This window comes from Denticeps clupeoides, chromosome 9 (assembly GCF_900700375.1).
Source record: "Denticeps clupeoides chromosome 9, fDenClu1.1, whole genome shotgun sequence".
Classification (NCBI taxonomy): domain Eukaryota; kingdom Metazoa; phylum Chordata; class Actinopteri; order Clupeiformes; family Denticipitidae; genus Denticeps; species Denticeps clupeoides.
The window spans coordinates 21,905,289-21,918,374 of record NC_041715.1 but is presented as its reverse complement, the minus strand read 5'-3'; the positions used below and the strand labels follow the sequence as shown (position 1 = coordinate 21,918,374).

Sequence of the window (13,086 nt, the reverse complement as noted above, 5' to 3'; positions counted from 1 at the left end):
TTAATGTCTAATACCTTTCGATTACTTTTATTATTAATTCAGGGAAAAATTGGTAAACAGTTGCATGTCAACCTTTATTCAAATATAAAAAGTGAACAACAACACTGAGTGCAAAGAAAAATCAAGTCCTGACAATATTCTGACATCTCAGTTCAGAACAGCATTCTTTACAGAATTCCATTTTTTAAATTCAACTTTATTAAACTAAACATCCCAGGCCTGATGGGACTATTTAGACTGTGTACAGATTAAGAATGATAATGTTGTGTTGTAAATCTCTGGACACTCAAGAGAAAGATCAGCTTTTCCTCCCCCTATCACCAACTGGGGTAACACTTTCTTGTAAATCGAACTGTTATAAATATATTTTCTTGCACACAGAACTGGCACTAATGGTATATTCTTTAAAATCACCTTCACCAGCAGATGGCGCTGATCCTTAGCTGAGCCAGAGGCAGTGCAGCAGCATTTTTAATCAGTCTGGCTTTTGTGCTCCACTCTGGCAGCAGAAGCAGCAGCAGCAGCCGGGGACTGAAATACATTAATGAATCTGTTCCTGCATCATCCTGCTCTTTGCATTCTATTTCTGCAGCCAGTGATTCTACCATAGTATTTTCAAAGGAGCGAATGATCTGAGAGGAGCGGAGTGAGGGTAGCACAGTGTAGACAATGAAGAAGGGCAGCAATTTTCAACAGCCTATGTGGTGGTGCTCCACTGCGTGCTGATGGAGCTTGTTAGCAATGGAAAGGTGGAATGGAGAAGCAGAGGGATGGGAGCTTAAGAAGACCGTGTCTGCATTTCTCTTTACTTTCACTCTGTGTCCTACCTTCCAATTACGGGTCCACTTTTTTACCCAGTAGGCCACCGCTGCCCCAATGGTGTGTGATCCTTCATTCAAATGATAATAAGTGAAATTTCAAATTCATAGGTAATTTCCAAACTTTGCTCCCATGTTTCCAAAGCAAAAATAGCGGAGAGGGGGTCGAGAGAATCTGTGTATTTCAAAAGACATCTGCTACTTGTCAGTGCTTCTCATGCCCAGATTACTGGCTAATAGCCCCTCCACAGGCTTTTCTCCTGGTCTGATGAATGGAGCCTCTATCAAGCTGTGGTACAATTAGTGCTCATATGCGCATATGGATTTTTTTTATGGCATTACCATCAAAGCCTTCTCATCAATCATTTCTTCTTTGCTGCTGAGAATATTTTTGGGGAAAGTCAAGTTATTATTTCACAAAAATAAAGGTCATCCTCATTCCCAGTTTTGCCATGTTTTGCCATATAACATCCGGGGGCAGTGGTGGCCTAGCAGGTAAGGGCACGGACCAATAATTGGATTGCTGCTGGTTCAATTCCAAAGCCACCAAAGCGCCATCCCCATTTACTGCTCCCCGGATGCCTTTCATGGCTGCCCACTGCTCACTAAAGGGGCAGGAAGCAGTCCTGTAATCAGATGGTTTGAATCCTGATCCGCCAAAATACCAGTGAGGTGCGACTGAGCAAAGCACCGTCCCCACACACTGCTCTCTGGGTGCCCTCTTATGGTTGCCCACTGCTCAATAAGGGTGATTGGTTAAATGCAGAGGACACATTTCGTTCATGTGCTGTGCTGTGTATCACTTCACTTACACGTTCACTGTGCAGGCAGGTCCAATTCCATGAAAAGAGTTGTCACAGTCCCGCCACGGAACCAGAACGTGAGCACATGTAGGAGGAGACGAGGAACCCCGGTGCGGTGTGACGCAAGGAAGGAGGTAAGTTCCCTCCGAATTACTATGTGAACAAGAACCGGCGTGAGCCGCAACACGACACGGAGGTTGTTGTTCTTGTGTGAAGTTCAATTTGGGATGAGGCAGGGTGGGAGGAAGAAGTAGAGAGGAGATGAGAGGAGAAGAATAGGAGCGGTCTTACTTTTAGCCGGTAGCCGGCTGGCAGTGGCCATCTTGCCAATTTATAGGAGTCACGTTACCTTGTTTCCGTATTGCTCCCAGTCACATGGATGGAATCATGTGACAAGTTGTATGTGCAGAAAAATATTTTCTTCTTATAACAAAGCAACAGATTAGAAATGCAAGTTATATTATATTAATATAGCTACTGTCAAAGTTTCTACACAGATACAGATTTTGGTCAAATAATATTGGCCAGAATGTCAGCCAATTCCTGTTTATTTATTTAATTAATTTAACCCATCACCCTTGGTGAGCAGTCGTCAGCCATGAAAGGCGCCCGGTGAGCAGTGTGTGCAACAGTACTCGGTAAAATAGCGAACTTTTGGTCCACCCTGCAAAATCCACTTACAGTTTAACAGGCTCTGGTGCTACGATGACATCTGAAAAACACCAGAATGTCTAAACAGAATGTCCTGTTGTGCCTCCACCTACTTGCCCCCCTGTCACACTGTAACTGGGGCAGAGCTGGAAGTAACGCTGGAAAAAAGAAAAAACAAACCGGAGACATGGTGGTAAGTGCTAGCAGAGGAGCTGAGACACAAATTTTTAAAGCACAGTTCAGTGACTCAAAAAGTAGTCTGTAACACCTTGGGTCTGTCAGGTTGAAATAGTTTTGGAGGAGTGTGGAAAGAAAGAGTTAAACCATAAAGAAAAACACTCATGCAGATGCTGGGTGCATTTTACATCTCTTACAAACAACAGCAAAACGACAACTGTCCATCAAATATGCTTTTGAACAGACCTACCATTACACTTCAGATAAACACAAGGAAATAACCAACACATTGTTCACAAAAACAATAAAGTAAAGTGATTGTCATTGTGATCCACAGCACACGGTGCACACAACAAAACACAACCACAATTGAAACTGAGAAATATCTAGGCAGACTGTAGGTGATTGTGGGCTGTATAAGAAATAATTGTAGTTAGTTCAGATGGGGGCTGGGCAGCATAGTTCATACCAGGAAGTCAGTCAAGCCAGAGAACTGGGCAGAAAGAGGATACAAGATCAAGCTGGGTCTGTGCCCTGACAGTCAGGAAGGGTGTTTGAGTGCAGGGTTTGTACTGGGAAGTTAGCATTGCAAGCCAGAAGTAAATCAGGGATAACCCTTGTGATGCGCTAACTAACAGCTCAAGATCCTCAGCTGTCCCATTATTAATTTGTGGCTCTGGTTATGGAGTTCATTCATATGGTAATTAAACAGAGCTCTCATGAATTTCCAGCAAGCCTGAAAGGCCTTCTGTCAGCAATATGTGTTTGTGTGGGTGTATTAATTTTCTTTTCCCACACTGAAAATGGAAGTTAATAGACATGGCATTATTGTTCATTTTCATTTACTTTTTAAAGAATTAAAAAACTTGTTTTTAACAGAAATTTGTGTCAGTCATAATTTAGTAATTTAAACTGCTTTTGTTTTGGTGACGTTTTAGTTAAATACATATCATAAGATTATAGTCCACTAAAACTACAGTAAAATAAAAAGTGGAAAGGGTAGTTTTTTTTATTTCTGAAAGTCATTATGTTCAAAGAGATGACTTGTTAAGGAATGGTATTTCACTATTGAATCTGAAACACAAATATGTATGTAGGTACCTGGAAACTGAACCATTAATGTAAAAATAATAATTTTAAAAGAATAAATAAAATCAATAAATAATGCAAAATATTACACACACACACACACACACACACACACACACACACACACACACACACATATATATATATATATGTGTGTGTGTGTGTGTGTGTGTGTGTGTGTGTAATATTTTGCATATATATATTTGAGAGCACCATTATAAAAACTCAGCAAAGATCCCGTCTTTATTTACCCTCTCTCTCCATCTCTTTTTTTCTCAACCTGAGACACACACACACACACACACACACACACACACACAGACACAATGAAATATGACCTAGACTACTTGTTCTGAACAGGTATTGTCAGTAAACAGGCTGTACAAATTTAGGCTGCAGACACTACAGAAAAAGGCTACAGAAAAACTGTCAAGTTGTCATTGATTGAGTCAAACAAGTTGTGAATGCATTGTAACATTAAAACAGAAGATGTGCTTGAAGTGATGCTCAGAGCTAGTATGGATAGTCAATTAAATTTTCAGAGGATTTCATTAGAACTAGCAGAATAACGAAAATAATTGAAGTATGCATTTTCATTGTTGTTTGTGTTTACCCAGTGTTAAAATGTGGGGTATGCTCCTTAAACACACAAAAAACTTGCACAATTACATCCCATCCACAAGTGGGCCAGCTTACTACTAGGTTTTCAGGTCTGGAAGCTGGGCCATAAAGAAAATGGATTCATTTATTGAACGTTTGGAGATGACATGGATAGTCACATGATTCCATCATGTGACTGGGAGTAACACGGAAACAAGGTAACGTGACTCCTATAAATTGGATAGATGGCAGCTGCCAGCCGCTCAGTCATTGAGTGACTTACGTCATCACGACTTGGCTCCTCTCTTCTCAAAACCCAGTAAGACCGTTCCTGTCCTTCTCCAATCCTGTATCCTGAACTCTTCCCTTTTGTCTTGTACCATCCTCTATTGTGCCCTTAACAGAGTAACTCGGCTCGCAGAGTAACTCGGAGGGAACTTACCTGCCTCCTTGTGTTCCACCGCACCGAGGTTCCTCGTCTCCTCCAACACACGCTCACGTTCTGATTCCGGTAGCCGTGACAGATAGAGGAAGCTCCGGCCCTAGCTTCTAGGCCTATGGTATATTTTTGAACCACATTGTATGTTTGGCCCCTTTTTTTGATTGCCTGGTGACCCCTGCAGATTCACAGTGAGGTGTCAGTCTGAAAAATATTGGGTGCTGCGACATATTAGCTAATTAATTATTTTTCTGTGTGAGTGCGTGACAAAAGAACACAAAGAGTGACTGTCACGTTCAATGCATGACACTTAAGTGTTATATGATGTTGGCATTACCTGTGCTTTTCATGCTATTCATGTTCATCTTTTTTTTTTGGTATCCTGTTTACTACTCATTCTTAAGTTCTCCTTTTTGAGGGCAGTGGTGGCCTAGCATTTATAGCATTTATCAGACGCCCTTATCCAGAGTGACTTACAATACACGCAGCAGTGTACTTTGAAGACTTCTAAAACTAGGGATGTGTGGATCTATCCTATATCAGTACATACCAAGTTGGTATCAGTATTGGATCAATATTTTCACTCTTCTATTTCTGTACCACGTTCCAAATGAAAGTAAACATGCATGCTCCTCACACATCCTCCTGTACCTGCTCCTCACACAGTGATATCACAGTAAAGGGTGCCTCCCTCAGCAGATCAGTACCCAAGACAAACAGTACTTAAGAATTTTTAAGAAAAAAAATTTACTTGATATCAGATCGAAAGGGTAATCTGTGGTATAACGCATTCCCATCTAAACCTGACTGAAACTTTTCAGCAATGTTATTACTATTTATATGATTTAAAAATTGAGCTACATTGTCTAAACTCTTTGACAAAAAGGGAAGTTTAGAAATTTGCTGGAAATTTTTCTGCCAAGTTTCTGTCATGATCCGGTCCGGCATGGGTTACTCCGGGTCTGGAGTTCAGCCTGGAGTTTCATGTTAGTCTTGTGTAATGTTCCCTGATCATGTTCACCTGTTGTATAATTATATAATTGTATAAAGCTATTCTGTTCGTGTCTGTTTGCCATCGGGTCATTGTTTGGTGATTGTTCCCCTGTCCTGTGACGTCGTGTGTATGCGTCCTGCTTCCTCACCATGTCCAGCCATCATGACAGAATGACCCGACCATATTTGGATGCCTGCCCCATAGCTTCCATGTCTGGTGATGTTTCCAACATCTGCCTCTGTCATGTGTACTATGTATTAAAGCTTCTTCAAACTTACCAAACTAGGTACAGCTACTGGTGGTGGTAGAGGAGGAAACATCTTGGGAATAATTGTCTTTCTAATGTGGTCAGTCTTTTTAGTGAAAAAAGCCAGAAACTGAATGGTGTGTTCAGGAGCAGCACCATAACTCTGCAGTGAATGGAGATTCATTAAATATTTTCACTATATCATGAGATATCTGAAGTCAGTCCTTTTACAATTTCCTCTCAGCTTATCTACAACCTTGTCTATTGACATATCAACATTAAACCATGACTGTGGTTTAGATTTCTTTATGTTCATTTTAACACCAAATGAGGCAATAGTATCTAAGATTAGTAGTCAAGGACGCCTAAACTGAGACCAAGACAATGGAGAGACCGGAGGGTACCAAGACCAAGACGGGGGGACTGTAACTACTGATTATAAGTTGCTCTGGATAAGGCTGTCTGATAAATGCTGTAACTGTAATGTAAATGCTGGAGATTCCTGTGAACCGGCAATTGCATTTAAGACAGGGCTGAGACTTAAGGCTACCAAGACTGAGACCAAGACGAAACTGATGGAAAATAATATTCTTACTATGAAGTATCAGCAATCCTCCCCATAACCATATCAGACCTCATCAAGGGAAAGAGCGGGGATGTACCAGAAAGATGTTCATATATGTCACCAGAGACAAAGGCCTCAGGTAAGCTATGAACAAGGCTATGTAATGATCCCTTACTTTAAATTGAAGACAATGGACATTTTGTTCTCAGATGTTCACTGACACTGTTAAATACATTGCCCACTGCTCACCAAGGCTGATGGGTCAAAAGCACACATTTTGTTGTGTCCACTGCACTGTGTGCTGTGCTGTTTCACAAATCACTTTTTTTTTTTTTTTTTTCAAATTGATTGCCAGTTAAGTCAAAAGTGAGCACATCTCTCAGAAACTGATGGGCTAGTTTTGTTCCAGGATAGGCTAGTCATCCCTGTCACTTTACTTTACTTAAAGGTGGTGTTTCGGGTAGTCAAATGGAGTAAGGAAAGTCGATCCACCAGCCAGGGATAACAAAGGAGAATAGATTTGATTCAAGACTCAGTGAAGAGGGAATTTTTAATCTAATTTTGTTTGCAGATCTGAGTGGGCAAGCAGGAGTGTAGCTAACTAATAGTGTGTTGCCCTATAGGAAATCATCAAGGACTTAAACTCAATGCGAGCAGCTACCAGGAGCCAGTGGAGAGAGGTTAGAAGAGGCGAGACATGGTTTTATTTCGGCTGGTTGAAAATGAGGCGGGCTGCCACATTTTGGACCATCAGGTCCAGCCAGGAGAGATTTACAAAAGTCAAGTTTAGAGATGACTATTGCCTGGACGAGGAGCTGCGTGGTCTGATCTTACAAATGTTGTAGAGAGTGAACCTGCAGGATCTGGAGATCGCAGCAACAAGATTGTTTCAGACTCAATTTGTCGTCAATCCAAACTCCAAGGCTTTTTGCAGATGTCGTGTTAACAGTAGCAAGCCAATTTGAATTCAGAATCTAATCAGAATCTAATTTTTGGACATGTTGGACATTTTGGACATTTGAAGGTGTTGCTCAGACATCCATACCGATATGTCCGAGAGACAGGCTGAAATTTTTGTTGCAATAGTGGTATCTTGTGGTGGGAAAGACAAATAAAGCTGGGTGTCATCAGCGTAGGAGTGATAGGATAAGCCACGTGGTTGGATGATGTGACCAAGTGTATGAGCGAGTGTATGTCGAGAATAGAAGGGGGACAAGGACAGAGTCTTGTGGAACCCCTGTGGTTACCCTAGAGAGGGCAGATGTCTCTCCTCCCCATGATAGCCTGTCTTGTGAACTAATTTAGTACACTTCCTGTAATTCCTAAATCTGAGAGTGTGGTGAGCACGAAGGTCATCCACCATTGCCAGGAGGGAGGTTTCAGTCGAATGTCCTTTCCTGAAACCAGACTGAAAAGGGTTGAGTAGATCCTGCTCATGGAGAAATGAAGAAAGTTGAGCCAGGACAGCTCTTTCAAGAACATTTGAAAGAAAAGGAAGGTTGGAGACTGGACGGTAGCTGTCCAGTAAAGATGGGTTTAGTGTGAATTTAAGACATGTGTCAGACCAGATGTTATGGTGGGCTGTATGGACTGAAGGAGGTGTGAGGGGATGGTATCCAGAGAGCAGGTGGTGGGGTGACTTGGCTGGAAAAGTCAAGTCCCCCCGATTCAGAGAAGGGAGTGAAGGAAGACAGTGTTCTATTTTCAGAGGTAATAGCGGCATGAGGTCTGTGGTTAGGGGGTGAGAATTGTTTGCTAATGGCAGCCACCTTCTCTGTGAACAAGGTAGCAAAGTCTTCAGATGAGACAGAAGTAGAGTGGGGAGGTAGTGGAGGATTCTGTAGGTGGTTAAAAGTAGAGAATAGTTTGCGAGAGTCTGTGAAGTAGTTTACCTTGTCCTGGAAGTATCTAGTTATTGTTGTAGTTACAGCAGCACCCTACGGTCCTAGGTGGTTACACAGTTGCATGAAGGACACCAAGGTTTGACAAGGTGCCACACATTGGTAAGGACAACTCATCCGGTGGCAACATACCAATTCTGCATTGAGAATAAGCCCACACAATGACAAGACCACTTCTTTATCTAGAGGTTCCTGGCAATGTGTTGCACCTGTGTGAACTAGTTAAACAGAAATACCTCATTGTGACCGATTACTACTCAAGAGATTAGTCCATCTGTAACGCCGCTGGGTATGTGCACAGCAGGTGCACATACACCTAATTATGAAGTCCTGACCCATCCCTGCTGACACCAAATAGGCTTAGCATCATTATTTGGCAATAAAGTGACTACCTAAATATACTGAATGACCATACAATTCCTTAAATGGATGTTTTATAGCTTGAAGACACCAAATAGGCTTAGCATCATTGTTTGGCAATAAAGTGACTACCTAAATATACGGAATGACCATACAATCATATATGCATTGGATTCAATGGATATTTTATAGTTTGAAGACAACAATTCCAGGATTCATTGGGCTCTAATTTTGGAAGAATGACTCAGTGAGCATGAGACATCATTTTCATAAATGGATTGACCTTAAGTCAATGAGAGTCTTTGGAATGAGCTGGAGAACACTTTACACAGTGGATGACACATACTTAGACCCTTTCCCTTCCAGGGTAGAAAAAGCATGCAATGGGCATCACTGCATGGGAACGTTTTAACATCTCTGGGACCTGGGGTCATGGTGGAGCCAGCAGTCCACGTCCACATCCACACCGTGGTGGTCTCATCATTGGACTCTGGAGATAGTCTGGGCACTTGATTTAGTGCCTCGGAGAGAACAAATAGAAGCAGTGGCAGATGGTGGCATTGCAAAACTGGTACATTAAATTAAAGTGAAGTGATTGTCACATGTGATACACAGCAGCACAGCACACGGTGCACACAGTGAAATTTGTCCTCTGCATTTAACCCATCACCCTGAGTGAGCAGTGGGCAGCCATGACCGGCGCCCGGGGAGCAGTGTGTGGGGACGGTGCTTTGCTCAGTGGCACCTCAGTGGTACCTTGGCGGATCGGGATTCGAACCGGCAATCTTCTGATTACAGGGCCGCTTCCTTAACCGCTAGGCCACCACTGCCCCACAGATACATGGTTGTAACCATTGCAAATTGTTTATGCTCAAGAATGTTTATGCTTTAAGAATGTGTTCTGTTTTATTGAAGTGAAAGTGAAGTGATTGTCATTGTGAAACACTGTAGCACAGCACACGATGCACACAACAAAATTTGACTTCTGCTTTTATCCAATCACCCTTAGTGAGCAGTGGGCAGCCATGACAGGTGCCCAAGGAGCAGTTTGTGGGGACAGTTCTTGGCTCAGTGGCACCTCAGTGGCACTTTGGCAACTTGGTATTCAAACCAGCAACCTTCTGATTACAGGGGCGCTTCCTTAACCGCTAAGCCACTCAGCAATGGCATTAGGATAAAAAAAATGTTTGGTGTCAACAGTCAAGGTTATGCACTATGTATTTGATATATTCGTGAGGCCTCAAAGGGAATCTCTTGACGTTTGTCAATTGGACTCAAGGATGAACTAATTTGATAATGCTGGTCAAAGGTCACTGAAAGTTGAGGTGGATAATTCAAGCTCCCTGGTTTTGCTGATGCTAAGCGGCTGATACTGATACTTTTTCAATACATTTTAAATATAAATTTAGACACATGAGTCTGACCTGAAATTAAAGGTAGAGAAAGGTAGCGAAGGAAGAGAACTGAGACTTGATAATTACCGTCTCTATTATTCTCTGCCTTCCTTCCCTGCTAAGAAAATGTCTCACTGTTTGAAAAATCCACTTTTCATCTGAACAGTAATAAGTAGATCAGCATGCATCTGTTGTGCAGCAAAAGCCGCATGTAAGCTGGGATCAAGAGCAAGGACAAATCACAGGCTCAGTTTCTCTAACATCAGGATGTTGGGTCCACCTCTGCGAGATGGATGACACAACCCTGCTCTTCCGTCAACAGAGATAAATCATCCAGGCTGTAAGCTTTAGGTCTCTAAGTGTTTGCTGCAGAAGAGTATTTTGCATATCATTGCTTGTGTTGGGAAAATGCTATGGTGAATATTACGTATCAAACATGTGGTGAAAATATTGAAAGCTGGTGCATGATTTTCAAAATAACATTTAAACAGGAAGACACACAACATAGACAGATACACACTCATGCTCACGTTGACAATAGTTTTATAAAACTAATGCTTCCAGCCTTGTTTCAGTATTTTGCCAAGATTTTCTCAAAATACTGAGAGTTTTCTCAGTTTTAGAGGTAAAATATATTTGACTACATTGTTTTTTGTTTATATACTCACATACATATTTAAAATGTCATTTGTACTGATCCTCCCGAATATCTCTCTAAAATATTTTATGCAGTTTAGGTCAGAGGTCAGAAGGGCCAGGGGGTCAGTGTTCATTAATTCAGTCATTATATCCATGGGAGGGAGAGTGAAATGGCATAAGGGTAGTAATAGATAGGCAGAGGAGGTTGTGGATGTTGCTTGGACACAAACAGATGCACGGTTTGGTGTAGTGTGGGTAGTAGGGTAATTACTGTAATCACCATGTTTATTTCACACTGTGAAATGTACACACTCGTATGTAGTGGCACAAAGCTAATGCTATAAACACACGAGTGTGCTCCCAGGGACCATCAACACACACAATCATACATAGAACACACACAAAGAAAATTGCTGTTTAGCATCATCAAGGCTGTCATTTCCAGCCGAATGAAAAATGTGTGTTTAACTCAACTGCAGCAACCCCAGATCATTGCACTTCACCCACAAGCTTACACAACAAGAATTAGGCATGATGGCATTTCAAAACAAATTCAGTGGTTATAGAAGGGGGCCAAGGACACTGATCACTGATTAGTTTGGCCACTGATTAGTTTGACCGCAATATTTCAGACACCTTCACTTTTTTTCCACTTTCTGTCTGCAAAAGGCTGCATATATGATTTCTTAAAACAAATTTGACTCAACATTTGCCATTTTCCCAACACAAGTGCTCTGCTGAGGACCACAGCAAACCATTCAGGAGGCTGCAATCAAGTGGCTGGGTCCACTGCACCACTATTGCATGATCACAGCCTTTGATGTGAGGAAGCCCAGTCTCTGCTATCAAATGACTCGTGATAGAGGCTGTGATTGGGCAAAAACAGTCCATTGAGGTGAGAAAGTATAATGACAGTATAATGGCTAATGACACGTCCATTTAGATGGATTACAGGTAATGGATTACATATTGGCAGGAAGCACAAGCTGCATGGGTGCTGGAGGGACACAGAGAGGAGAGAGAAGCTGTAGCAGCTCATTTGGGGATCGTGCAGCATGTGAGACGAGAGACAGTAGAGAGTTTCTACCTTTGCTCGCTGGAAGTGGAATGTGGCCAGTGTTCTGACAGATGAGCATACTTTGTCAGAATAGCATACTGGTAAAGCAAAGTGATAGTCCTAACCCTAAACCTAACCCTAACTACATGTACACTGACATTATATACAATTTCTCACCTTTATTCAGTGGTATGATAGACATAACAGAAACATGACCGTTAAAACACCAGTACAAAACCACTAATGTTGAGCATGATGTTCAAAGATGGTGGCCAGGCTTTATAGCCCCCATCGTGCGTGGGTTCGAGTGCATTCTGGGAGTGCTTGGACTTGTGACCAAATGTGACAGGGATACATGGAAATTGTGTTTTTTAATTATTTGTTTTTTTGAGGTACTTCAGACCTACACTCAACACACTGAAATTCTATTCTGAATATTACAGATTCATTCCATATTTTCAGACTTTCATTCCATATAGTCTAGTTTCATTCCATATATTCAGTTCCCTCTCATTCTACATTGTATACGGAAAGTATTCACAGCGCATCACTTTTTGTCATGTTACAGTTTTAAACATTTTTCCTCAAAATTCTACACACAACACCCCATAAATACAATGCGAAAAAAGTTTACTTTTTTTTTTTTTTTTACAAATTTTGCCACTTTGTTGATGCACCTTAGGCAGCAATTACAGCCTCAAGTCTTTTTGAATACAATGCCACAAGCTTGGCACACCCATTCTTGGCCAGTTTCGGCCATTCCTCTTTGCAGCACCTCTCAAGTTTAATCAGGTTGGATGGGAAGCATTTCTGCACAACCATTTGAGAGATGTTCAAGTCTGGCCTCTGGCTGGACCAATCCTGAAGCGCACTGGAGCAGGTTTTCATTCAGGATGTCTGTACATTTCTGCAGTCATCTTTCCCTCTATCCTGATTAGTCTCTCAGTCCCTGCAGCTGAAAAACAATCCCACAGCATGATGCTGCCACACCACCATGCTTCACTATAGGGATGGCATTGGCCTGGTGATAAGCGTTGCCTGGTTTCCTCCAAACGTGACGCCACATCAAAGAGTTCAATTGCTGCCCAACTATAGAAGAGTCCTGTTGGTTTATAACTTCTTCCTTGGAGGCCACTGTGCTCACTGGGACCTTCAAAGCAGCAGAAAAACTCTGTAACCTTCCCCAGATTTGTGCCTCGAAACAATGCCCTTGACTTCATGCTTGGACAGCTGTGTGCCTTTTCAAATAATGTCCAATCAACAGTTTTTTTCCTACAGGTGGACTCCAATTAAGCTGCAGAAACATCTTAAGGGAAACAGCATGCACCTGAGCTCAATTTTTAGCTTCATGG

At 41.9% G+C, this 13,086-nt stretch overlaps 1 protein-coding gene across 1 annotated transcript in view; it reads right to left on the bottom strand.

Annotated features, from left to right (window-relative positions):
- Positions 1-13,086, bottom strand: part of nalf1b (NALCN channel auxiliary factor 1b) — a 90,869-nt gene that overhangs the window by 21,033 nt on the left and 56,750 nt on the right. The window lies entirely within an intron of this gene.